Source organism: Phocoena phocoena, chromosome 9 (genome assembly GCF_963924675.1).
Source record: "Phocoena phocoena chromosome 9, mPhoPho1.1, whole genome shotgun sequence".
In the NCBI taxonomy this organism is placed as follows: Eukaryota; Metazoa; Chordata; class Mammalia; order Artiodactyla; family Phocoenidae; genus Phocoena; species Phocoena phocoena.
Genome location: NC_089227.1, coordinates 58,531,406 through 58,557,249, shown reverse-complemented (window position 1 = coordinate 58,557,249; position 25,844 = coordinate 58,531,406). Strand labels below are relative to the sequence as shown.

General features: G+C 41.7%; 1 protein-coding gene and 1 pseudogene across 1 annotated transcript in view; one reads left to right on the top strand and one right to left on the bottom strand.

Moving 5' to 3' along the window:
• The window catches only part of CREB5 (cAMP responsive element binding protein 5), a 334,186-nt gene that overhangs the window by 181,311 nt on the left and 127,031 nt on the right, over nt 1–25,844 (bottom strand). The gene's annotated exons all lie outside the window — the stretch shown is intronic.
• On the top strand, nt 8,907–22,340 carry LOC136128486 (small ribosomal subunit protein uS5 pseudogene; annotated as a pseudogene).

Here is a 25,844-nt window from a genome sequence, read left to right as displayed (position 1 = left end):
TCCACGCACCTCAAATGTTGGTGTGAGGGATAAAGGCTGTTATCTTGTGGAAAGGGAACACACTTCCCTGGGTTAGAATGTTAGTCTTGACTCTTATGGGAAGAACATGGTCCGAGGTGGATTTTGCACGGGGCCCATGCTGTTTTTTTGTTTGTGATTGAAGTTTTTTACATGGGTTTATCCTATTTTGGTTTACAAAGGGCCCTCATACACATATATGATAAACATCCTTGTAAGGTCGGATCTTAACAAACGGCACCGCGAAACAGAGGAAAGCTTTAAGTGAGCTTTATTAGGGAGCGCTCCCGGGCGAGGTTCACTGGCCTCGGGCCAGCTGGCCTTACAGTTCTTTAATCATATTTCCCTGCTCAGAGCCTGTAAAGATGCCATTCCTAGGCCTGAAATTCTCCCTGCTCTTCATTTGGCAGGTATCTCCTCATCTTCTGGACACATTTTCCCAGGGAGACCATCCCTGGCCGCCTTACCTAAGCAGGTACTCCCACCCACTCAATTTCCTAATGCTGAACTCTTTCATTTCCTTCGGAACCCTCATTTCCATTTGCAATCATCCACGTGTTTGCTTACTTCTTGTCTACCTTCCCCACGTGATTGCAGGCTCTATAGAAAGGCAGCACCCACGTCTATTTTATCTACCAGTGCATACCCATAACTTCACCAAGTGCTTGGCACGTCCGAGGTGGTCAACATTTGTTGGAAAGCAAAGAATCCTTACCACGAACCTGGGAGATGGGTATTTTTACAAAGGAAGAAACTGAATCTCAAGGGATGGAGTGCCTTGCCCAGGGTCACACAGCTCTTATCCGATGGAGCTGGGACTCTAACTCAGGAATTCCAGTGTTCAGTCTTAGGGTTCTTTCTACTACACACCACACAGAAAGCAACTCCAAAATGACTGTCAGGGCACCAAAGGGAGACGTGGTGTTAGGGTACCCCACTGGGAGGCTGTGATACTGTGACTTACAAAAGAATTATTTATTGAGTCTTCATCCCCGATTCTGGCACAGAGCTTTTAAAACCCTTGGAATTTCCTAAGGTGTCTTTTGTTATGTTAATTGAGTGACTTTGGGACACCCTCCCCCAACCTAGGGATAGGACTGGTTGCCAGGACAACCAACCACGTGATTAGAGGGTTGGAACTTTCAGTCCCACCCCCAGACCTCCAAGAGGAGAGAGGAGCTGAAGGTTGAATCAATCGCCAACGGCCAATGACTTAATCAACCATGCCTACATAACGAACCTTCCAGAAAAACCCAAAAGGACAGGCTTCAGAGAGCTTTTGGGTTGGAGATTTGGAAAGAGTGGCACCAGGAGAGAGCATGGAGGCTCCGTGCCCCTTCCCACATGCCTTGCCCTATGCATCTCTTCCATCTGGCTGTTCCAGAGTTATATCCTTTTATAACAAACCAGTAATCTAGTAAGTAAAATGTTGCTCTGAGTTCTGTAAGTTGCTCCAGCTAATTAACTGAACCCAAGGAGGGGATCATGGAGCTCTCTGATCTATAGCTGGTCCTGGTCAGAAGCACAGGTGACAACCTAGACTGGCAACAGGGTCTGAAGTGGGCTGGAGGGCAGTTTTGTGGGACTGAACCATTAACATGTGTGATCTGATGCTCTCTCTGGAGAGACGGTGTCAGAATTGAGTTGAATTGTAGGACACCCAGCTGGTGTTAGAGAATTGCTTTGAATGACTTGGGGGGAAACCCCACACGCTGGAATTGGGGTGAAGAATTTTTAGAGACAGATTAAAGCCGATGATGCTTTGGAGTCAGCATCCTGAAATCCTTCCCACAGAGAAAAAGAACAAATGGTCCTGCTCAAGGTCCACTCAGCAGCTCAGGGTTGAAAGGTTTCCACATGTCTGTGTGTCCCACTGTTGGTGCTGGGTGGCAGTTGAGACCATGCATTCTGTGGCCAGATCTCTGGTTCTAACCCCAGTGTAGCCACTTACTAGTTACATAACTTTGGGTAAGTTACTAATGTTTGTACCTAGTTTTCCCTTCTGTAACGTGGGGAAGATAGTCACGCATACCTCCTAGTGTTGATTCTCTGCCTGGAATACAAGGAAGGTACTTAATAAATAAATGTTGAATTAATACTGAAGGAACCTATCGACATACGTCTTCTGTGTACAAAAAGTCACTCTCTTGGCTAGCAGGGTAGTAATCAAGGTGAAAAATGGTTAAAAATGTATTTGGAAACTTTTGAGACTTTGACCCATGCTATTGTCCTCTTATATGGTAATCTATGCAATCGGAATGATTCCCACCCCCAAGCCACACACCAAACTGCTTTACGCATTGACCATCTTGCTTCACCATGTGTCCCCGTATCACTCTAGTTTTGAGCAGTTACGTTTTTTCAAGCTTTTTCAGCTGCTGCACACCCAGAATGATGCCTTAAGATGCAAAATGTCAGGTGAAAATGAAAAACACATTTTCTTCAGCACTTGGTTTCCAACAAACACAGATTTGAGAATAAGAATTTCAAACAGACTATACTGAAATGGAGATCTCTAATTGTTCCCGAAGTTGCTATTCGGAATAGGTAATTAATCAGCTGGTATGAGAAGTGAGCAACATTTTGGAGAAGGGATACATGGATTTAGTGTCAAGTCAAATGAGTAGTGCTAAGTCTTATGGGTAGAAATCCAGGAAAACATAATTGACTCCATAGAAGTGGTACTTTCTAACAATTTTAAGCTGTCCAAGTAGGCATCAGAGGAGCAGGGTGCTGTAGGAGCAGGTGAGCACAGGGCATCACAGAATGGTTTGGGCAGGAGCTGGGCAACAACCTCTTAGGGCTGTTTGGAAGTTATCCATTGGATGGACAGCTTGGACTGGGAGACCTCTGAGGATCCTGTCAACCTTGGAAGTCCACGTTTTCTGAATGCGATGTAGAAGTCCGTCCTTCCAAATCTATGCTCCTTGGTCCATCATTGGTCAAAAGTTCGATGTTTATAGAAACATAATCAATGCCTATGCTTCTCTGATGGTGGAAACTCAACTTGGCAAAGAGCCTTTATATGTTAATGACGTCTCTGATAAACAAAGATTAACTTTTGAAATTTATTAGTTACCATCCCTGATACAAAGCTGAGACAGCTGTTCAGAATATCTGAATCAGGGAGGGTCAGAGCTCTGGGAAGACTCGAGACTCCTAAGAAGTAAAGGCTACTTCAGGAGGAGAATGTTGTAGCCCTATGTGTCCAGGGTCCTGACTAACTCTGGAAGGCCAATGAGTTTTCTGAGAGCAGCAGAGACCATTCAGCCCCTGACTGTCCTGCTTCTCTTTTGGAGCAAAGAAACTCCCCACTTGGCAGCTGCCTGCTCGACTGCAAATACAGAGTTGTTTGTTGGCTGCCCAGAGCCTCTCAGCTCTGTCAATTGAGGCCAGAAAGAAGAGTTCAGGAACGAGCAGTAGCCGAAAAGTTTGGCTGACCTGTACATCGGGTGCGTGATTCCAGAACAACTCTCTGAGGGAAGGGCGAAAGGAGAATGGGACAATAAATTAGTCATTTGGATTTCCCTACAGGGCCTGCCTCTCTGTGTCCATCCTCAGACTCTCTGTCTTAACATAGTCTGGTGGATTAATACTAATAACCTCACCTTTGTTCAGTGATTACTACGTGCTTAACACTTTTCTAAGGATTTTGCGTGTATTATCTCATTTAATCTCCGTAACAATCTGTAAGCATTTTTATGATGTCAGTTTTCAGAGACGTAAAATGAGGTATCATTTAGCCCAAAATCACACAGGTAGTGGTGAATCCACCATTTAAACAGATAACCTCACTTAGAAGTCTGGGCTCTTAACCACTATCCACTAGTTAAGTGGGAAAACAGGAACATGAGGGAGGAAAGGCATTGGAAGTTTGGCTTATGTTTTTTGTTTGTTTTTAATTTGGCTGTTTTTAACCTAGTTAAAACTATCAGTGTTCAGTGCCTGTTTCATATCCTCCCCCACCACGCACACACCAGACTGTACTCCCTGAGTCAGGGCTGTCCTTTCTGCTTAGCCAATGCTAGGCACTTCATCACAGTTTGCTGAGTGAATGAACACAGCAGAGGACATGTCTAAGAAGGATTTTCCTAGAAAAGTCAGAGAAAGATCACACAAAGAGCACTGACAGGCAGCAGAGCCTCTCTAATGTCTCGGGGGCTACTGTCTGACTTCCTAAGTCTATTCCTTGACCACCATGCCCGTCCTCCTACAGGACGTGATATTCTCTGAGTTCACACTGTTCTCTCTCCAGTTCTGCCCCCTCTGGATGCTCACACAGAAGTTGCTGGTTTTCTCTAGTCGTCTCCTTCTTCTCTTACCCCTTGAAATGCAAATTTCCTGGCCAAGTCCCCTGGGTTCTGGAGGAGCCTGTTAACTTCCCTTGGGTGCTGAAACCTCTTCAAGAAGGATTTGAGGGCAAAGTAGATTGACAGATGGTAAGCCTGCTGGAAGGACTCAGAACCAGGGGAGGTGACCAGACAGGATATGGACAAAAGGCAGGCATGGGGGGATGCTGTGGCAGCCCTGGCAGTAACAGGTTTCAGTAAATCAACAGAGGGAAGTCCAGGAAACCTACGTGGTCTTATTGTATGTGCTGTAGGCACAAACCACAAAAGCCCCTGGTCGCTGTCTGTCTTTAGGGTCCTCCAGATGGGAGATATGACAGGACTCCTTGAAAGATAAAATTGATGATGTCAGCCAACATCATAGTAATGACAGTATGAGAGAAATTCCCTCCTCTGAGCTGGGAAGAGTTTCCAGATCTTTGGGGAGGAGTGACTGCTGCGTGGTAGCAGGTAGATTAGCAGCTTTTGCATAAATTATGTAATTCAATTTGTATACAATCCTGTAAGGCAAGCACTATTAAATCTATTGTACAGATGAGGAACCAGACTTATCTCCAAAATCACACAGTAACAGTGGCCCCTGCATTTTGTACTAAGCCACATACAAATTTTGATTTCTTGAACACCCAGTATGCACTAGGCACTGACATGAAAATGATTTCTGGTGATTGTCCTGATTTGCCTCAGGGCTGAAGATAAGCTGAAACATCTCAGCTACAGAACACTTTGGCCTCTTGCAAAGGATGTGGCCAGAGATTCCTAGGGCGGAGGGCACTTCAAAAGTGCCACGAACTTCATCCTTTCCCTTTAATTTGGGGATGACCATGCTGTATAGCAAAAAATCCCTTTTCACATTTTAACAAACAGGTTAAAACAGACAGGAACTACAACTGTCCATTTAAATGAATTTAATGTATTTCTGAACCAAGGCCTTTCAGGGTCTTGGTATCAAACTTAAGCCAAAAGATTAATTTAGTACAGTATTTCTCAACCATGACCTCATATTAAAAAAAAAAAAAAAAGAATAAAAACGCTGATGCCTGGGCTCCACCCCACAAGAAATGATTCAAACTTTCTGGGGGTGGAGCCCAAGCACTGGTATTTTTTAACGCTCCCTAAGTGAGAGCCACAGGTAGCCAGGGCTGAGCCACTCTTTAAATTAAGGGTCCCAGTGCCGTTGTATCTAATACAAACAATTGAAGCTCAAGTTGACTTGAAAATTCAAGGTGATCTTACATTTTTCTCCATGGAATATTGGCTATCAGAAACTCCAAGCAAACAATAACAAGGAAAACTGTGATGGAGATTTGGGGGAAAAAATGCCCAGCAGCCAGGGCTGAAGACAGGGAAAGATTATCAGAACCACCATGCTAATTATGGAAAACCAGACGCCCTGGAGGAAGGCCAGGGGCGTGGCAGAACGGATAGGGGTGGGGGACAGGAGAAATTTTAGGAAATTAGAAATTTTAATAACTTTGGCCGTCAAGGGTTGCAATGGGATGCTGAACTTATTGCAAGCCTTGAGAGGAAAAACAGATGAGAAAAGGAACTCTTGTATCACATTCTAGCTGCTTTTTGTTTCTCAAGCTCAGGAACAGAAAGGAAGTGAAGCCTTCCCAGGGCTCCTTTCCCTACATCTGATTAAGGGCCCCCATAGGCACCCTTTCTGAACACCAGGGGGAGTAAGACATAATAGGCCTCCTTCACCAGGCCTTTCGATAGAGCATGAGAAAAAATAAATTATGGCTTATTGTTTAGATCCCTTCTTAAATAGGCTCTTCCTTCTCTCTATGGCTAAAGATAACAGTCTATTTGTATTCATTTAAAAAGAGTACGTAAATGTCCTTTAAAAGCAATAAAATGGATTCTATCACCCTGTTGTGGAAGTTGCACTAAAGGGGAGGGGTTAAGAAAGCAGATGCTGGGCCCAACCCCCTTGGGTTTGAGTTCCAGAAACAGCACTTAGTAGCTGTGTCACCAAGGTCAGGTTACTTAACCTCTCACACCTCGATTTTCCTGTTTGTAAAATGGGCACCTTGTAGGATGGTTATGAGAATTGAGGGGTTAACACAGATAAAGCTTGGAACAAAGCCTGGGGTATAGTAAGCAGTCAATGAATATTAGCTAGTGCTTGTATCAAAAAGATCACCAGGAAATTTTAATTTTAGATTTGAATTCTTCCATACTTCAACAATTCCAAGTACTTTATATTAAAAATCATCCAATTCAGATATGGTAAAGCCAGTGGAGCCTTTGACAAAAAGTGATATTTAAAGGTAGAACTGAGTGTCATTCTTCATACACAGCAAAGGTCACTTATTCTAGCAATCTATGATAAGAATATACAGAAAATAATGAATCCGTACTTTCATAAAATGGCTACTACATATTTTAGATATACAAAAACGCACTCGCAAAGAATGAACGAATAAAATGAGTGTACCTAATGAGGAAAGACAATGATCTGTTAGAATATCACTATCGTAAACTTTCCCCAGAGGATGTAAGAAATTAGGTGAAGAAAAGGAGCATATGGTACTTAAGGACAACTTGTACACGTTTTCAGCCTGACAACATCCAAAAAGACTCTAGCAGTAGTTATTTCACTAAAATGCATATACTTTTATAATTCCACAAAATTGTTTTCATTGCAATAGATTATCCTCTACGATGTTATGTCATTTTAACAAAATGAGCAGCCAATAAGGAAGCTCTGGGTCAGTTTTCCCCACATGAGAAATGATGGCACATTTACCATGGACGGAGGCCACGGAATAAACATGGCTGTATCAAACATTCCTGATGACAAGGGAGAACTCTGCTTGCATGTTTTTTCGTACTAGCGCACATAACTTTTTTCCCCTGTGGATCTTCAGCGAGGCAAGGCAGTTGCCTTGGCTGTATGGAATTCAGCAAACAGAAATGCATGACCAGTGACCACACACTTGCATCTGGATGAGGTTTTGGCTGACTGCACTTTGGGATTTTAACACTAGCCACTAACAAGGATCCCCTTCTTTTTGACTATATAAGTCAACTCTGAAAGCCACGGGGTAGAGTGAATTTTTTTGGTAGCTTCTTCCATGTCTACCAAGCACTGAGAGCGTAGGTGGCAGAGCCTGACTCTCTTGTCACCTGTACCTCTTGCAGTTGGAGGAACCAGAGTCTGGCCAGAAATCGGAATGATGGGGGAGAGGGAGGACTTCAAGAGTGAAGTGAAACATTCTTTTTAGCATCCTAGTGACATGTGTGGGGGAAAATGGATACAGATATCTGACAGAATGACACAGAGGTCAAAAGCATGGCCTCAGCCTGGGCTTGAATCCAGCTCCACACCCACCAGCCCTGTAACTTTGGATTCATTTGCTTAACCTCCTTAAGCTTCATTTCTTCATTCTGTAAGTTGGGGAGATAGTAGTCTCTTCCTTACAAGGTAGTCATGGGAATGAAACAAGATGGTACTTATAAAATGTTTTATCTTGTAGTGTGTTTTAAAATCCTCCCAAAACTCCTATGAGGTAGATACTATTGTACTCATCTTGCTGATGGGAAACTGAGGTTCAGAGGCATTCTATAACTTGCCCACTGTCACCCAGCAGGTAAGTGGAGGGAGCTGGACACAAGCCCAGGATTTCTCTAAAGCTGGTGCTCATCACTACTGCTTTATGCTCTCATTGGCCCATATGGCAAAATCCCAGCAAGTGAGGACTAGGGGATTCTCAGCTCCACTGGCCAGCCCTTCCTTTTAGAGTGAAGGAATAACAGTAAGAACAATTCAGTGATCAAGCTGAACTAACTAAACTAAACTCAAGGGTAGAAGGCGGGTACAAGAAATCAATTCTAAAGACTCTTTCCCCAGCAGTGTTTCCTCTGTTGGTTCATATCCCCAGCAAGGAAGAGCACAGAGTAAATTGAGAAAAATGTTCAACCCAGATACTAAAATAACAATGATTGACTGGGGTAAGGCGGAAGTAGAAGGGTGAAGAAGGAGCCAGGTGGACTCTCTTTTTTTTTTCAAAGCCTGTTAGTTTAGTTTCTAAAAGTTAGTTGAATGTGGTATAAAATCCAACCTTTCTGAAAAGCAAACAAATTTGAGATTTCCAGACCCGTTGTTATTTATTAATTGTCCATTAAACACCTGTTATCCATAAACAACAGGCCTTAGGCAAACCAAAGAACAATTAGCTTTTTCTAGTGTCAACAGAAAACTAGTCCACAAACTCCCAGCTGGTCTTCCCAGCTTCTGACATTGGCCTCAAATATACATACTCAAAAATTCAGAAGAGAAACTTAAAATAAATGTTACTAAAATGCTTGCTCCTTCTTTGGCTTCAGAATTCACACAAATGAGACCTGTAGAGTATAAAGGTTTTACTTATTTAACTGGCTTCAATATTCAATTTGCATTTATACATTGGTCTGTGTGTTTGAGAATGCTTCATCTATCTGTATGAATTTGATACTATCCGGTGTAGATTGAATACCTGTAGAGGGCAGCATGCCATATTTATTTAATGGACGGATACAGAATCTTTCCTAATGGTGGCAGTGGTTATCATCGTCATCACCATCACCATCATCATCACCATCACCGCTCTCATCATCGTCACCATCATCATCACCATTATCATTATCATCACTGCTCCTATCATATTCCTGGGTTTTGATCGTAAAGAAAATTTCCATTACAAAGCCGCAAGGTGGGCGACGGGTATATAATCTTTCTCTTCTTTATGAAGATTAATTGTGCTGATTATTTCCTGACATTATTTTACTTAAAATGCAGAAGGCTCTCCCACTTGCACACCACAAAAACTCCTCTATTATGTAAGATGTTGGCATAAAATTCTGCCACTCTGCTATTTAAATAATTCAAAACATTTAACACAACACGCAAAGGCCTATCACTAACAGAGAGCTGTGGGCAGAGGAGTCAAACAGAAAGTTCCTCACCAAGGTATGTTTTCCCTCACATTAGCCTGTGGTCTGACAAACACTCCCTGTTGAATCTGTTTCTTTAAGATTCTAAAAATAAATTGATCTGTAAGTGACTTTGCTGTAATACATACAGTGAGTCAGATCAAGGAGTAAGAGCCATTTATAGAATGTGAACTAAACGCTGGCCTGAGACAACCATTTAACCCTCGCCAAACAGAGAAGTGGCATTTCGGATTGTACAGAGCTTGATCTGCAAGGCTATTTTGAAACAGAAAGATTCTTTTATTATAACTTTGGCTAAAAATATTAGAATATGACCAGAGGCTACCACAAGGTCAAAACATTTGTTAACAGGACGAAATGTTACCAGTATAAGAGTGTGCAAGTGTCCATCTATGAAATCTTGGACACGCTCAGGCCCAAACATATTATTAGCCATCCGTATTCATACATATGTAAGTAGAGACTGTATTTGGTGCAGAACAACAAGTTGTCATTCTACACATTCTCATATAAAGAAGCAGATGGGAGTATTTTGGCTTGCATTGTACAGTGGTTTAGAGTGGATTTGTGTGACCATAAGTAAGTCATCTTTAACATCTCTGAGCCTCAATTTCTTCATCTCTAAAATGGGAATAAGTACAGTCCCTACCTCAAGACGTTGATGTGAAGATTAACTAAGAAAATGTATATAAAACACTCAGTACACATAATAAAGTTTAAGAAATGCCAGCTGTAATTCTGCTCTCTTCAGCCCCAGCTGTTATAGGATGGTGCAGTCTCCCTCCTCTTTGGGTGCCTTCATTGCTAGAGTACATCTTCATAGTGTTGTAATAGCTGCCTTAGGGGAAAGTGTGATGACTACAAGTTGGTAAGGGTTTTCTTTCCCTTCCTGCATGGCTGATGTAATGAAGATCTTTAGGAGGATATATGATCGGAGGGAGGAAGTGTGTTGTGTGCGTGTGTGTGTGTGACAGACAGAGAGAGAGAGAGAGAACGAATGTGTGTATGTGTACAAGAATTCACCTGGTGACAAGAGAAACTTGCCACTCTCCTCACCTGAGTTCACACACAGGAAACATTCGACATTGCCTGCACACAGATCTCCAACCTCGCACACTGCAAAGAGCTGCACTGCAAGGAATATGACTTCATATCATAATGTTCATCACTGACCTCCACCCTGGTAATAAGATCCTTTTTGGCCCTTGTGCACTTAGCGTCCACCTGAGACTTCCTAACCATCTCCTCGATAGCAAATTGGCGGCAAGTATTAGGAAATGCCATGCTGGTATTTGGATGAGTCTTCTCCATTGACATCGTTTATTTAGATTACAGGCGCTTCCTCAATTATAACAATACATCAACCATTTCAGGTTTTTCTTTCACCTCCGGATACATGTTGCCCTTAATAAATGAAGCTGAAGTCAGAACACGTGCTGGTATGACGACACCATCCTGTCTTTCAGGTGTGGTTTCAGGGTCACACTGAACACTTGCGTCTGGAAGGCTGACTTCACAGCACAGCACGGCCACATTCTGCTACTCAGGGGGGTGAGATCATGGTGCTGGCATAAATTTATCGGTCTTTTAAACGAACGGGGTTGAATTCAATCTACTGACCTTGATTGGGAGGCTAGTGATACAAGCTGTGTAAAATAAAACAAGACAAAATAAACAAGGGAAAACCACAGCGCATGCAGCCACTTGGTTCAGAAGTGACACTACTGAATTTGGTCTGTGAAGGTCTTGTCACATGAAAGCCTAGAAATAGCTATGACCTAAACATGGGGGTAGGAGACGACCCATTTAGAAATGAATGGACACATTCCATTGTGTTTGTATAGTGTTTAAAATCTATTTTGGAGCAAGGGGATACTGTAAATACTTTCCTTTGTTCATAACTATCATAACCCAAACTTTCTGGCTCTCGGCATTTTTCAGTAACCCTGCGTGCCAATGGTTGTTTACACACTGCCTGACAAGGCAAACATTATTCTACCAGAGATGCAGGATTCCCTGTGACCCCTCTGAACCTCCAGGGCCAGCCAAGACTAGATTGGACTTTCTGACTAATCCTAGTCTGGACATCTCTAGGGGCTGCCCTAGTCTCACTGCACAATTCCAAGGCCACTCAGTTCTGAGGGCCCTCAGGAGATGTTGCCATATTAGGCATGTGGAAATGTCCACACCATTCTGAAATTCTTTTGGAACTAGAGATTTAATGTAACTTTTTCGATTAGCCTTCAATTCCAAATTTGGGACTAGACTTTAGGTGAGATTAATTCATGGACTCCTCATTGGTTTTGTAAAATGTTAATGCCGGCAAGCATTCCTTCATCTTCTATAGTAACTGGATCACAGATTTTCATTTAATTCTCGCTTTTTCATTTGATTGTCTCTTTGGTTAATGGCATTTCTACAGCAGAGGACACAGCAATCTTCACAGACATCTCTTGACTCTAAAGTGGCTGGCTGGATAAGCATATTATTAAATGCAGGTTAATCTGTGGCCTCTTTCCTCTTCACCATGATGGCTCTGGATGACAATAAGGGGGGAGCCTGGGGCCAGGTATGGAAAAGTGAATGGTATAGGCATTTCCTGGATATATGGTTCCTAGTATCTCCATAATGCCAAATATAAATTGTAGTTAGGAACTGTTACCCTATGAACACCTTCATCACTTAAAGAAGATTCCTTCTGGAGACAATAATGATCTTTATTAGGTACCAGGCCTGCGTGAAGATCTGGTGATACCAAGACATGACCTTGGTGGGTGTGATTTCATAGGAAAAGTGGGCTCTAGAATGTTCCCTTTAATAGCAGAATTCTTTAGTAGCACTGTTCACTAAGACACTTGGTATAAATGGAACCACCTCTTCCAAGTGGATTTAGTTATTGAAGAAATTAAAGGAATTCCCTCCAAGGTAGCTTTTCTCATCAGATGGCTCCAAAACAAAAACCTCAACAATATTAGCATAAAGGGTTCAGGAATAGTGATTTTTGGCATTTCCAAAGAGTAGGTTCCTTCTATTTCTGCTACCTCAATAACAGAGAATAAATCAGAGACTTGGCATTGACTGCTCCACTGATCTATTAATTCTAAGTCTTTCACTGATTCAGTTCCAACTATATGTTTGATAGAGACAACTTTTATTTACTGTTTAACTCATACAGTAATCTAAGAAAACTCAACAGTTCAAGGATATTAAATCAAAATCTATTTACTATTGAGTAGGATTTAATTTAAGATGGAAGCTTCCTAGAGATCCAAATCTGGGGTTTAGTGAGAGCATCCTATTCTAGAAATGATGCCAGAAGACTGTTTGGGTGCTTACCTAGTAAGGCACCAGTGTCCTGTTATTAATAGATCTGTGCAAAATAATTTACCATGTCAATACCCTTTCTTCCTCCTACCCAATTATTCCGTACTGATGAATCTCTTACTTAAGCATTATCGAAAGGTCACTAGCCAGTGCTATATCTAATTCAAAAACGTATTATTAGGCTTATACCATATCAATTTTAAGAAATGACCAGTTCTGTGAGGATGATCTGAATAGCCATATTCATATTTTTTCCTATATTTAGACTCAGGGTCAGACCTTCTCAATTTTCAGGGCTATTTTTACTTTAAAATTTAAAAATTTTTACTTTATTGTTGTAAGAACACTTAACATAAGATATAACCGCTTAACAAATTTTTAAGTATATTATTACATTTTATTACACATTATTATGTATTATTATTATTACACCTTATTTTACATTGTTGTTGACTATTAGTACAATGTTGTACAGCAGGTCTCTAGAGCTTACTTATCTGGCTTGACTGATGCTTCATGCTGGTTGATTAGGAACTCCCCTACTTCGCCTTTCTCTGAGCCCCTGGCAACCACCATTCCACTCTCTGATTCTATGAATTCAACTATTTTTGATACCTCATATAAACAGAATCCTGCTGTATTTGTCTTTCTGTGACTGGCTCATTTCACTTAACATAATAACTTCCTGGCCAACATGTATGTGAAAAAATGCTCAATGTCACTCACTAATCATCAGGGAAATGCAAATCAGAACCACAATGAGATTAACACCTCACACCTGTCATGGCAGCTATTATCAATAAAACCAAAGACAAGTGTCGGCACCGCTGTGGAGAAGTTGGAAACCCTGCACATTGTTGGTGGGAATATAGAATGGTGCAGCTTGATAGAAAACAGTACAGAAGTTCCACTTACCTCAACATAATAAAGGCCATATATGACAAACCTACAGCCAACATCATTCTCAGTGGTGAAAAACTGAAACCATTTCCTCTAAGATCAGGAACAAGACAAGGTTGTCCACTCTCACCACTATTATTCAACATTGTTTTGGAAGTTTTAGCCACAGCAATCAGAGAAGAAAAAGAAATAAAAATAATCCAAATCAGAAAAGAAGAAGTAAAGCTGTCACTGTTTGCAGATGACATGATATTATACATAGAGAATCCTAAAGATGCTACCAGAACACTACTAAAGCTAATCAATGAATTGGTAAAGTAGCAGGATACAAAATTAATGCACAGAAATCTCTGGCATTCCTATACACTAATGATGAAAAATCTGTAAGAGAAATTAAGGAAACACTCCCATTTACCATTGTAACAAACAGTTAATAAATAAAATACCTAGGAATAAACCTACCTAAGGAGATAAAAGACCTATATGCGGAAAACTCTAAGACACTGATGAAAGAAATTAAAGATGATACAAATAGATGGAGAGATATACCATGTTCTTGGATTGGAAGAATCAACATTGTGAAAATGACTGTATTACCCAAAGCAATCTACAGATTCAATGCAATCCCTATCAAACTACCAAAGGCATTTTTCACAGAACTGGAACAAAAAATTTCACAATTTGTATGGAAACACAAAAGACCCCAAATAGCCAAAGCAATCTTGAGAAAGAAAAACGGAGCTGGAGGAATCAGGCTCCCGGACTTCAGACTATACTACAAAGCTACAGCAATCAAGACAGTATGGTACTGGCACAAAAACAGAAATATAGATCAATGGAACAGGTTTGAAAGCCCAGAGATAAACCCACACACATATGGTCACCTTATTTTTGATAAAGGAGGCAAGAATATACAATGGAGAAAAGACAGCCTCTTCAATAAGTGGTGCTGGGAAAACCAGACAGCTACATGTAAAAGAATGAAATTAGAACACTCCCTAACATCATACACAAAAATAAACTCAACATGGATTAAAGACCTAAATGTAAGGCCAGACACTATAAAACTCTTAGAGGAAAACATAGGCAGAACACTCTATGACATAAATCACAGCAAGATCCTTCTTGACCCACCTCCTAAAGAAATGGAATTAAAAACGAAAATAAACAAATGGGACCTAATGAAACTTAAAAGCTTTTGCACAGCAAAGGAAACCATAAACAAGATGAAAAGACAGCCCTCAGAATGGGAGAAAATATTTGCAAATGAAGCAACTGACAAAGGATTAATCTTCAAAATTTATAAGCAGCTCACGCAGCTCAATATCAAAAAGACAAACAACCCAATCCAAAAATGGGCAGAAGACCTAAAGAGATATTTCTCCAAAGAAGATATACAGATTGCCAACAAACACATGAAAGGATGCTCAACATCACTAATCATTAGAGAAATGCAAATCAAAACCACAATGAGGCATCACCTCACACCAGTCAGAATGGCCATCATCAAAAAATCTACAAACAATAAATGCTGGAGAGGGTGTGGAGAAAAGGGAACCCTCTTGCACTGTTGGTGGGAATGTAAATTGATACAGTCACTATGGAGAACAGTATGGAGGCTCCTTAAAAAACTAAAAATGGTGGTTGGGAGTCCGCCTGCCGATGCAAGGGACATGGGTTCGTGCCCTGGTCCGGGAAGATCCCACATGCCGTGGAGCGGCTGGGACCGTGAGCCATGGCCGCTGAGCCTGCGCGTCCGGAGCCTGTGCTCCGCAGCGGGAGAGGCCACAACAGTGAGAGGTCCGCATAACGCAAAAAAAAAAAAAAAAAAAAAAAAAAAAAAAAAACGGAACTCCTATACGACCCAGCAATCCCACTACTGGGCATATACCCTGAGAAAAACATAATTCAAAAAGAGTTATGTACCACAATGTTCCTTGCAGCTCTATTTACAATAGCCAGGACATGGACGCAACCTAAGTGTCCATCGACAGATGAATGGATAAAGAAGATGTGGCACATATATACAATGGAATATTACTCAGCCATAAAAAGAAATGAAACTGAGTTTTTTATAGTGAGGTGGATGGACCTAGAGTCTGTCATACAGAGTGAGGTAAGTCAGAAAGAGAAAAACAAATATCGTATGCTAACACATATATATGGAATCAAAAAAAAAAAAAAAAGGAATTGGTTCTGAAGAACCTAGGGGCAGGACAGGAATAAAGACGTTGACGTAGAGAATGGACTTGAGGACACAGGGAGGGAGAAGGGTAAGCTGGGACGGAGTGAGAGAGTGGCATGGACATATATACACTACCAAATGTAAAATAGCTAGTGGGAAGCAGCTGCATAGCACAGGGAGATGAGCTCAGTGCTTTGGGACCTCCTAGATGGGTGGGATAGGGAGGATGGGAGGGAGACGCAAGAGGGAGGAGATATGGGGATATATGTATATGTATAGCTGATTCACTTTGTTATAAAGCAGAAACTAACACATCACTGTAAAGCAATTATACTCTAATAAAGATGTTAAAAAGAAAATAGTACATAAGTTAAAAAAAAAAAAAAAGAACTACATATGATCCTGGAATTCCACTGCTGAGTATTTATTCAAAAGAATGGAAATCAAAATTTCAAAGAGATTTTAGCACTCCATGTTCACTGCAGCATTGTTAGCAATAGCCATGATGTGGAAACAACCTAAATGTCCATCGACAGATAAATGGATAAAGAAAATATGGTGTACCCATGCTTAAAGAAGGGAATTCTATAATATGCAATTTTTTTCAGAAAAAGCTAACAATATTTGAGCATTTACTACGCTAAATGCTCACTTGCATTATTTCATTTAATCCTCATAAACACCTATATAGTTAATTATAATTATGTACCCATTTTTCAGGTGAGGAAGTGAGGCCAAGAGCAGCTCAATAATCTGCCTAAGGTCTCAGGACAGTAAGTGGTGGAACCAGCACTCAAGCCCAACTCTTCTGATTACAGATAAGTTCTGCTTTTCTCTGAAGCCTACACACTCTTCAGTACCTCACGATATTGTTTCCGTTTGTCAAGATTTAATTTCCTTGAAAGCAAATCTTTTCAAATCTAAAGTCTTTTCAAATCTTAAAAGTTTGACTTATTCTGAATTTTCCAGGAGAATCTATGAGAAGATTGCAAAAGTTGTTTCTCTTACCTATATAGATTAAATATATCCCTGGTTCAAACCATATGGGATGAATTACTGTACCATCTAAAAAGTTATTGTTTTGAAAATCTTCACTAAATCAAGTCCATTTTATTATAATAATGCCTAAATTATGCAGAAGCTTACAAACTGTTTTCAAGTCTCATTTTTTAAAAAAGTCTTGCATTGAAGTACAAGGATATGCTCTGAGGAGAAAACTACTGGCTAGAAACTAAAGGACAATAGTAACACACTACATTTGTATGGTATGCTGCAGTTTCACAGTAATTCTTGTAATCTTCTTTTTTTAACATGAGACAGGGCTTCCCTGGTGGCGCAGTGGTTGAGAGTCTGCCTGCCGATGCAGGGGACACAGGTTCATGCCCCGGTCTGGGAAGATCCCACATGCCGCGGAGCAGCTGGGCCCGTAAGCCATGGCCGCTAAGCCTGGGCGTCCGGAGCCTGTGCTCCGCAACGGGAGGGGCCACAAGAGTGAGAGGCCTGCGTACCGCAAAAAAAAAAAAAAAACATGAGACAGGCAGAAAGAGTTACTATTTGATACCACTGAGGCTCAGAGAGGTACAACCACTAGCCCAAGGTCACACCTTTAGCCCACGACCACAATCCAGGTTTTCTAGTGCTGTGTCCAGTGCTGCTTCCCTATGAGCCTCTGTTCCCCACAAAACATGGAAACACCTTCTCCTTCCCAAGGTTTTCTACATTGTCATCCTGGAGAAACAGGCGCAGGTTTAGATGTGTGGTTTCCTTACTGAAAAGGATGGTGTCTATCTCAATGTCGAATGACAGGGACAAATAAGCAGGCACCAAACAATTTTCTCCTTAATAGCTCTCTCAAAATCTACCCAGGTGGGCTTCCCTGGTGGCACAGTGGTTGAGAGTCTGCCTGCCAATGCAGGGGACGCGGGTTCGTGCTCCGGTCCGGGAGGATCCCACATGCCGCGGAGCAGCTGGGCCCGTGAGCCATGGCTGCTGAGCCTGCACGTCCAGAGCCTGTGCTCCACAACGGGAGAGGCCACAACAGTGAGAGGCCCGCGTACAGCAAAAAAAAAAATCTACCCAAGTTAGAGTAGGCCAAAGAGAGAGAAGGCATTTGTCCAGAAGAAACATTTGCCATTGGGGAGCATTCCCTGGGATATCCAGGAATCCTCTTGGCCAGGTGAGTGGTAGATTTGGATAACCATTCTCTTCCAGAACCAGGCTATGGGCCACCTAGTGCAACCTTGGAGCCATGCTGGCTGAGATCAAATCCCACCTCTCCCACTTGCTAGTTGTGGTCCTTCGAGCAAGTTATATAACCCCTCTGTGCCTGTTTCCTTTGGCAGCAAAATGAGGACAACCACCATCTACCTTGCAGGACAATTTAGGAGCTTCCATGAGTTTAATGTAAAGTACTTAGGACAAGACTTGGCAATGTGCCTGATGAGAGCCATTATTTTTATTATCTTAATGAATGAGCCTCTCGATTTCTTTACATAGCAGGTGGGAATAATGACAAACCTGTAACAAGAATCAAATTATATTAAGTCTTTGAAAGTTCCTTATAAATCATAAAATGCTCTGTGCATCTAGAGAATAACTGCTGTTGTGCTGAAGAGAAAGCTGCAATGTCTGAATTATACCTGCCTTCCTATTGCAAGGAATTTACCCTTTCTCCTCAAACTGAGAAAGAAAGTGATTTATATTATGATCCCTAGCCTAACCCCACTGGTAGCTTGTTAGGCAGGAATCAAATGGTTGAAGTTAGTGTCTAGCAAGGCGGGGTGTTTACCCAAGGCCTGGTAAGTCTTCACGTCTCAGGGGAGGCTCATGGAGATTTTGCTCACTGGGATGGGAGGCCTGGCCCAGCTGCGTGTGGCTGTATCTGTGTACAGATCTAGAATCCGAGAGTCCTACCGGTCCTGCAGGATTACCTGGGCAAAGCCACTGGCCGCCTGGAGCCCTGAAAAGTGGGACAACCGCTAAATGTGGGTGGCTACTCAGGGGAGCCTAGAGTCCTTTCACCAGTCCTGAAGTCAGAGTTGCATCTGACAGAGAAGCAGATGTGTTGATGCAGGGTGAAAAAAACAGAATGAAATGAATTTTTTCAGAGTTTGAGATGACATGTGATTTCTGACAAGATCGGTAGGAATGCAGTTGATACAAATGAAGGAAACATAAAAAAAAATCTCCTCCTTTTCCTACAGCATCATGCTCTCACCCAGCGGCATACACACAGACTCCAAGCTCTAATGTCTTTAGGAAGACATGGATGCCAAGTGGGGACAGCTGTTCCCCACGCCCTTTCCTGGTTCACTGTGGATGCTCCATCCTGAATGCCTGCTGGCTTCTCCCAGCGCAGTTCTACCCAGTTTTCCAAGTACAGCTTCAATACCATCTACTTTACTAGGCTGCCTCTCAATCTCCACCTAGAACTAACTGCTTCCTAGCGTGTCCTCATAAAACTTTCATTTGGACCCCTTTCGTGCAGAGCTATCAAAGTTGCCTAGTTTCATGATGAGCTGTGCAAACCGTCTCTGCCTTTTGCTTATAAGGGACTGCCTCTCGTCATCTCTGTGTCAGGGTGACATCTACCCCACGTGCTGCTCAAAAGAGCCACTCAATAAATATTCATCAAGTGAATAAATAAATATTTGTCCACAATAATTAATTTGAACTGAGAACTTCATGGCCTCCAAGAAAGGCCCCGAACTTGTTAAATGAAGCACTGCTCTTTTTTCCCCCTCTTATGCTTAAGGTTGTTTTGTAACATCTCCTGCCAGGAACTGCTCCCATTATTCAATTAAGTGCCAGGGGAGCGGCAGCACCTTCTGTGACTAAGTACTGAGTGAAACTGTGATGAAGCGAAGCCCCCATTTGCTCCTAATTTCAGAGGTGACAACTGTCGACTTTATTTTTGTGCTCATTCTGTCACAAGCCAGTGTGATTCCAATGGTGGATTTTGGAATTGTGTTTTCTGCTTTCCTCCTTCTACTCACCCCCTCGACCTGAGCCACTCTGAATACACATACCCAGGGAGGAATTTCAGGCGCACTAATGAGAAAGCAGAGTCCACATTTCCTATTTGGAACCTGGGACTGTGCTAAAACTAGATTTTGTGCTTCTAACCTGTACTCACTCACTAGTTGTATGGATGAGAGTTCTCTGCACAGAGAACTGAGGGACAGGTGGACAGGGAATTTCGAAGTAGGATCGTTTCTTGTATTTTTCCTCTACAATTTGAGATTAACTTTGTCATGTAAACAATTAACGAGAGTTCTTCGGATGTTCTTCTGAATTGCTTTTCCCTCTCAGGGACGTTGTTAAGCACCCCCTACACTGGCTCCCCTGTGGGGGCTTTCCACGTAAAATTCCAAATACAGTTCTCAAGTACGTGGAATCATTCTTATGGATGATGTCAATAAAGACGTCCAAGAATTCCAGCATCCTTTCCTCAACTCTCTGAACTTCAGGCTGAGGCTTCAAGAATGGTACCCCCGGGAGATCCCCTAAAGGTTATTGCCCACAGTGCCCACTCCCAAGCTTTAGACTTTATAGCGACTTAGATAGCATAAATAAAAACATAAATGAACTACTGAACTGATGGATGAATAAATGAAATAACACATTCTTAGAAATAACACTTAGCTCTTCGTGGTCACTGGATCCTAAATATCCTGATGGGGACTTATATATTTTTTTACCCTAAATGAAAATCATAAAATGTCTTAGCTGAAAGAGACCTTAGTGATAGACTATATACGATTTTTAAAAGCCATGGCCTCACTAATGAACTTATCTATGAAACAGAAACAGATTCATAGACATAGAGAACAAACTTGTGGTTGCCAAAGGGAAGGGGGGTTAGAGGAGGGATGGACTGGGAATTTGGGGTTAGAAGATGCAAACTATTATATGCAGAATGGATAAACAACAATGCCTACTGTATAGCACAGGGAACTACATTCAATATCCTGTGATAAACCATAATGGAAAAGAATATGAAAAATAATATATATATGTATATCTGAATCACTTTGCTATACAGTAGAAATTAACATGACATTGTAAATCAACTATACTTCAATAAAATAAAAATTTTTTTTTAAGTCATGGCTTGATTTGTTCAAATGAAATTAAGAAAAAACTGCTTCTCTGGTTGAAGTGTAGGTAGGGGCCTGGAACCTGCCAGCTCTAAGAAATTACATAGCTTGTTCAACATCATACAGATCTCAGAGGTAGAGCCACGACTCCTGAGGTCCTGGCTTGTTTTTTCCTGCTGCATGCTACAGCCTTTTACTGGTGAAGGGTTGTTTGTGGGTACTTACTGGGTAAAAGGACATCTCTCTGACATTAAAATAAATGAGCCACAGACTGTAGGAAGTTTTGAACTGGACTTCCAGGTAGTCACATAGTTGAAGGTAGGTCCTCCTTACAGAAGTATTCCAGCTAATAAGTGAAGAAGGTATGATAGAAATATACTTCACCATTTTGCAATCCCCAAAGATGTAATGGATCTAGGTGAGGATTGTCAATGACTGCCAGCATCCCAAAGAGAGACGAGCAGATTTTGGTGCCTCCTGACAGAAGTATCCCACGTTGCCTATGAAGCACTCTTGCCAAAAAATTGAACTTGATGTTAAACGAAGTCTAGAAAGCCCCAATTACCAATTTATGAGAAATACAAGAAACAAAGGAACTAGTTAAACTGACACCATGAAAATGGAATCAACGATATTCACTTTGTACAAAACTCTACAAACTCTTCAACAAATAAATTTCAAGGCAAAACAGAAAAAAGGGGGGGGGGAACAGATCTGTGATTTAAAAGCGTGTAAGAAGACATGTCAACCAATTTTAATGTACAGACCTTATTTCAGTTCCGATTAAAATAAAGGGCACTTATCTGGGAAAGCACCAAATGGCAGAGGTATACCCGTACTCCTGGGGTACTCCTGGCTGCAGCAACAGCCCAGCCCACATCACAGAGTTCAAGGAAGCAAGGCCGAGCTGGGCCACCTGATCAAGGACAGGGAGACCAAATCCCTGGAGGAGATTCCTCTCTTCTCCTTTCCCATCAAGGAATCTGAAATCACTGACTTTCTCCTGGGGATATGCCTCAAGGATGAGGTTTTGAAGATTATGTCCATGCAAAAGCAGACCTACACTAGCCAGTGGACCAGGTTCTGTTGCCATCTGGGACTACTACGGCCATGTCGGTCTGAGTATTAAGTGCTCCAAGGAGGTTGCCAGGGCCATCCTAGGGGCCATCATCCTGATCAAGCTCTCCATTGTCCCCGTGTGGCAATGCTACTGGGAGAAGAAGACAGGCAGGTCCCACACTGTCCCTGCAAGGCACCAGCCTCCATGCTGAGTGCCTCTTCCCACCCCCAGAGGCACTGGCATCATCTCGGCCTCTGCACTCAAGAAGCTGCTGCTGATGGCCAGTATGGATGACTGTCACACCTCGACCAGGGGCTGCACTGCCAACCTGGGCGACTGTGATGCCATCTCCAAGACTTACAGCTCTCTCACCCTGATCTCTGAAAAGAGACCGTGTTCACCAAGTCTCCCTGTCAGGAATCCAGAGACATCTCCCACAGACTCACACCAGAGTCTCCCTGTAGAGAGCCCAGGCTCCATCTATGGCCACCACTGTAGCATTTTTATATAAGAAATATAAAGTGAATTAATTAATTAAAAAAATAAAGGGCCAAAATCCTATGAAACAAACAAGGAAATCTGAAGGATATTTTAAAATATTAAGAAACTATGGGTAACTTCTTAGGTGAAAATATGGTATCATGGTTACTTTTCTTTAAAGAGTACTTATCTTTCATACTTACATGCTGATATACTTATGGATAAAATGCTATGGTATCTGGGATATGCTTCAAATAACCTTGGGAGAGGCTGGAAGTGGGTAGAGACACCGATGAAACATGACCAGTTGTGAGGTGATAATTGTTTAAGTTGGGTGGTAGGTTCGTGCTGGGTCATTATCGTGATCTTTGTACTTACATAATATTTGAAATTTCTATAATTAAAATATTTAAGAAGTTTTGTTCACAATTATAACATAAGAGAGTTTTGCTTAATTGTTTAAAAAAATGCTGAAAGCCAGGAAGGGATTTCACATGAAGGTAAGAAGCTTTTGGAAATGCAGGTGTCCCTCATTATGACTGGAGCATGAGGAATCTCTCCGAAGTGACAACAAGAGTATCCAACCCTTTTCAATTGAAGCAAGACTAGACCAGGACAGCAAACCTGCTGGTGGTGAGCGTGGTATCTCATGAAAAAGGCATGGTCTCACTGACTTGGTCTTGGTCTCACCAAGTATATTATGAGTGACAGCAGCAGCCTAGCCTCTGTATGTTGTAACTAATCATAACGAGACATTATGAAATTATATATTTTGCAACGTAACTAAAAGATCTTTCCATAACTGCAAGATTAAATCCCAAATGGCTAGCACAAATGACTGCCATCTGAACAAGCTTTGAAATGGCCAGGGTACTTTACTCACCCTCAAGACAGCATTCCTGAAGCAGATCAGAATGCTCCAGGCTCGCAAGAAGCCTCCCCGGATTCTAGGTTGCCCCCAAAGGATGCAGTGGCTTGCACATTGGAAAGTTTATCTATGACTCTAAGCCACTCCAAGACCATTTGTAAATTACTGCTGGGGTAATTTACAAATAGTGAGATTTGCTGACCTGAAGAAATAAAGATGTCCACAAATGCCTAATGCAGTCAGGCACTCACTGGCAAGATCTTGTGTGAATGTCATGAAGTCAAATATGTCATCAAATATGACAGTTTCCAAAAGGGACCCAAGGTAGGTAAGGATCAGTAATCAAGGGGTCAAATCAAAGTACATGGAGGGATCCCAAAGCTTACCTCTAACTCTTGTCCTTCAAAAACCCAAATCCAATGGAGCAATCACCCTTCATTCCGTTCACATCAAGTTGAAGTGATCTTTTATTCTAGGAGTAATGGCTTGATGATTTGACACCTATGAGTCATAAGCAGCCCTTGTAAAAAGCCCAGTGACAATGTGTTAGCTCACATTTAAGCCTCAGCTGTGTTTCCCACTGTGTTCCCAGTAGTCCCCATCTTCTTTGAATCTAGGGTGGGGTTCTGGGCCCTGGCTCAATGAGTGGACTCAGTTTCAGACCAAATATATTGCAGTGAACCTTAAAAATTCACACATTTGCAATGAGACTTTCTTCAAGGGGAAAATACATTTTTAGTTATTTGGCCAAAACAAGCAAAATGTTCAAAATGTTGAAATGGTGAGGCCTCCACTATTTCATTACTGCTTTGCTGAGGCAAAGAAGTGAAGATATTTTTCTTTGTGGTTCCAGCAAGCAGGCATACATTTATCAATCAGGACACTCTACAATGGATGTCTAATCAGATACGCTAGTCCTCTGGGTAATTCCAAATTCCTGCATAGAAACTTTGGCTTCTTTTCTTTAATGACTGCTTTTGGAGAATGAACTAAAATGGTCAAAATTTTCAATACATCTTGGAGAAGGGTTAAGTACAAAAGTCCTGTTAAACAATAATGGGATTTGTGTGTGAAACATGACACTCTTTGAACACTTTTGAGAAAGTTACTCTCCTCTTTCCCTTCCAACTAATAACAATTCAACATTATTTAACATAATCCTACTGACAGGTAATTTCTGACATGAAATTTATTACTGACTTGCCCTTTGAGGGCATGTTTCACTATTAATGTTTCCTTTTAAAAGCTATAGCATACATTAGATTCTCCTACAGCGTTTCCCCATGTTTTCCTTGGAAACCCCTACTTTCTGTGGTATTTTACATTACCCGAACCTGTTTTAATTCTGGATCCTTACACACACACACACACACACACACACACACACACACACACCCCTCCTTTCCAGAAATACGTCCAGAAATATACTTAACACTGAAACATTTTATTCTACAATTATTAGGTTTACCTAGAACTGAATAAACAACATTAGTAGAGCATAAATTTAAATTAGTTTCTCCGGTGCCTAACTGGGTATGTGACTGACTGAGCTAGAGGGCTTGAATTCAACAGGACCATGCCAGGAAATGGGGGAGCTGCAGATTGCGGACGTTATCCATATAGGGCCAGTGAGACCTGCAAGCGTCTGCCCTCATTGGTGCTTTGAGTCTTTTACAATGCAGGACACATGAGACTGTGTACAGAACACATTTGTGATTCTGACTCATTCAGAGAGATGATTCTTTACCTGGTGAGTCAGCATGAAGCTAAGTATTTCCCTACCTGTGCTAACCATACAAGGGCATTGCTACCTGGAGGATTAAGTCATCTGCCCCAGAAGGAAATGCACACCATCTTTGGTTTTTCTGGAACAGCCTTACTGGCATCGTGAGCTCATAGGCTGGAGCTGACCACGTGGTGTCCTTCCTTTGAAAAGGAGGCGTCGTCTAAAGGGCTGGTTGGCTGGCAAAGCAGCGAGACAAGTGAAAGAAATATACATTCATTCATTATTTATTTATTCATTTGTAATTTTAGGGAGGTCAGGTTTGTTGAGTTACAACTTACAGATGGTAAAATTCACCCTTTTTAATATTGCAGTTCTATGAAATTTGACAAATGCATAGTCATGTAACTACTACCACAACCAAGATATAGAAGAGTTCCATCGCCTCAAAAAATTCCCTCACCCCCTTTGTAATTAACCCCTTTCCCAACCCACCATATTTATTTTAAAATAATATTCAAATGATTTACAACAGAGACATGAATTCACCTGCATGTTGTGACTTGTCCTTAATATAGTGGCAGGATTTACTGGTAGCGAGATTCAGAGACGCTCCATACCACCAGAAGTCTGAGAACGTGCTGGGCAAGATCTATTGCCTCACATTTGCCCTAATGGATAACCTATTTCTGCAGAGAAACACATGCAGGAGTGATTCTACTAGGTAAATTCTTAGCTTCCTAACTCTTCCTCCAAGCTTAAGAAGAAGACTTACATCTCCCACTGTTTCAGAAGACTAAGTTCCCTTCAGTCTCCCATCTCAACCAATTCTAACTGGAAAAAGCTGGAGATAAACACACTCTCCCCTACCTTGGCCCTTGCCTCTCTCCCTATAGA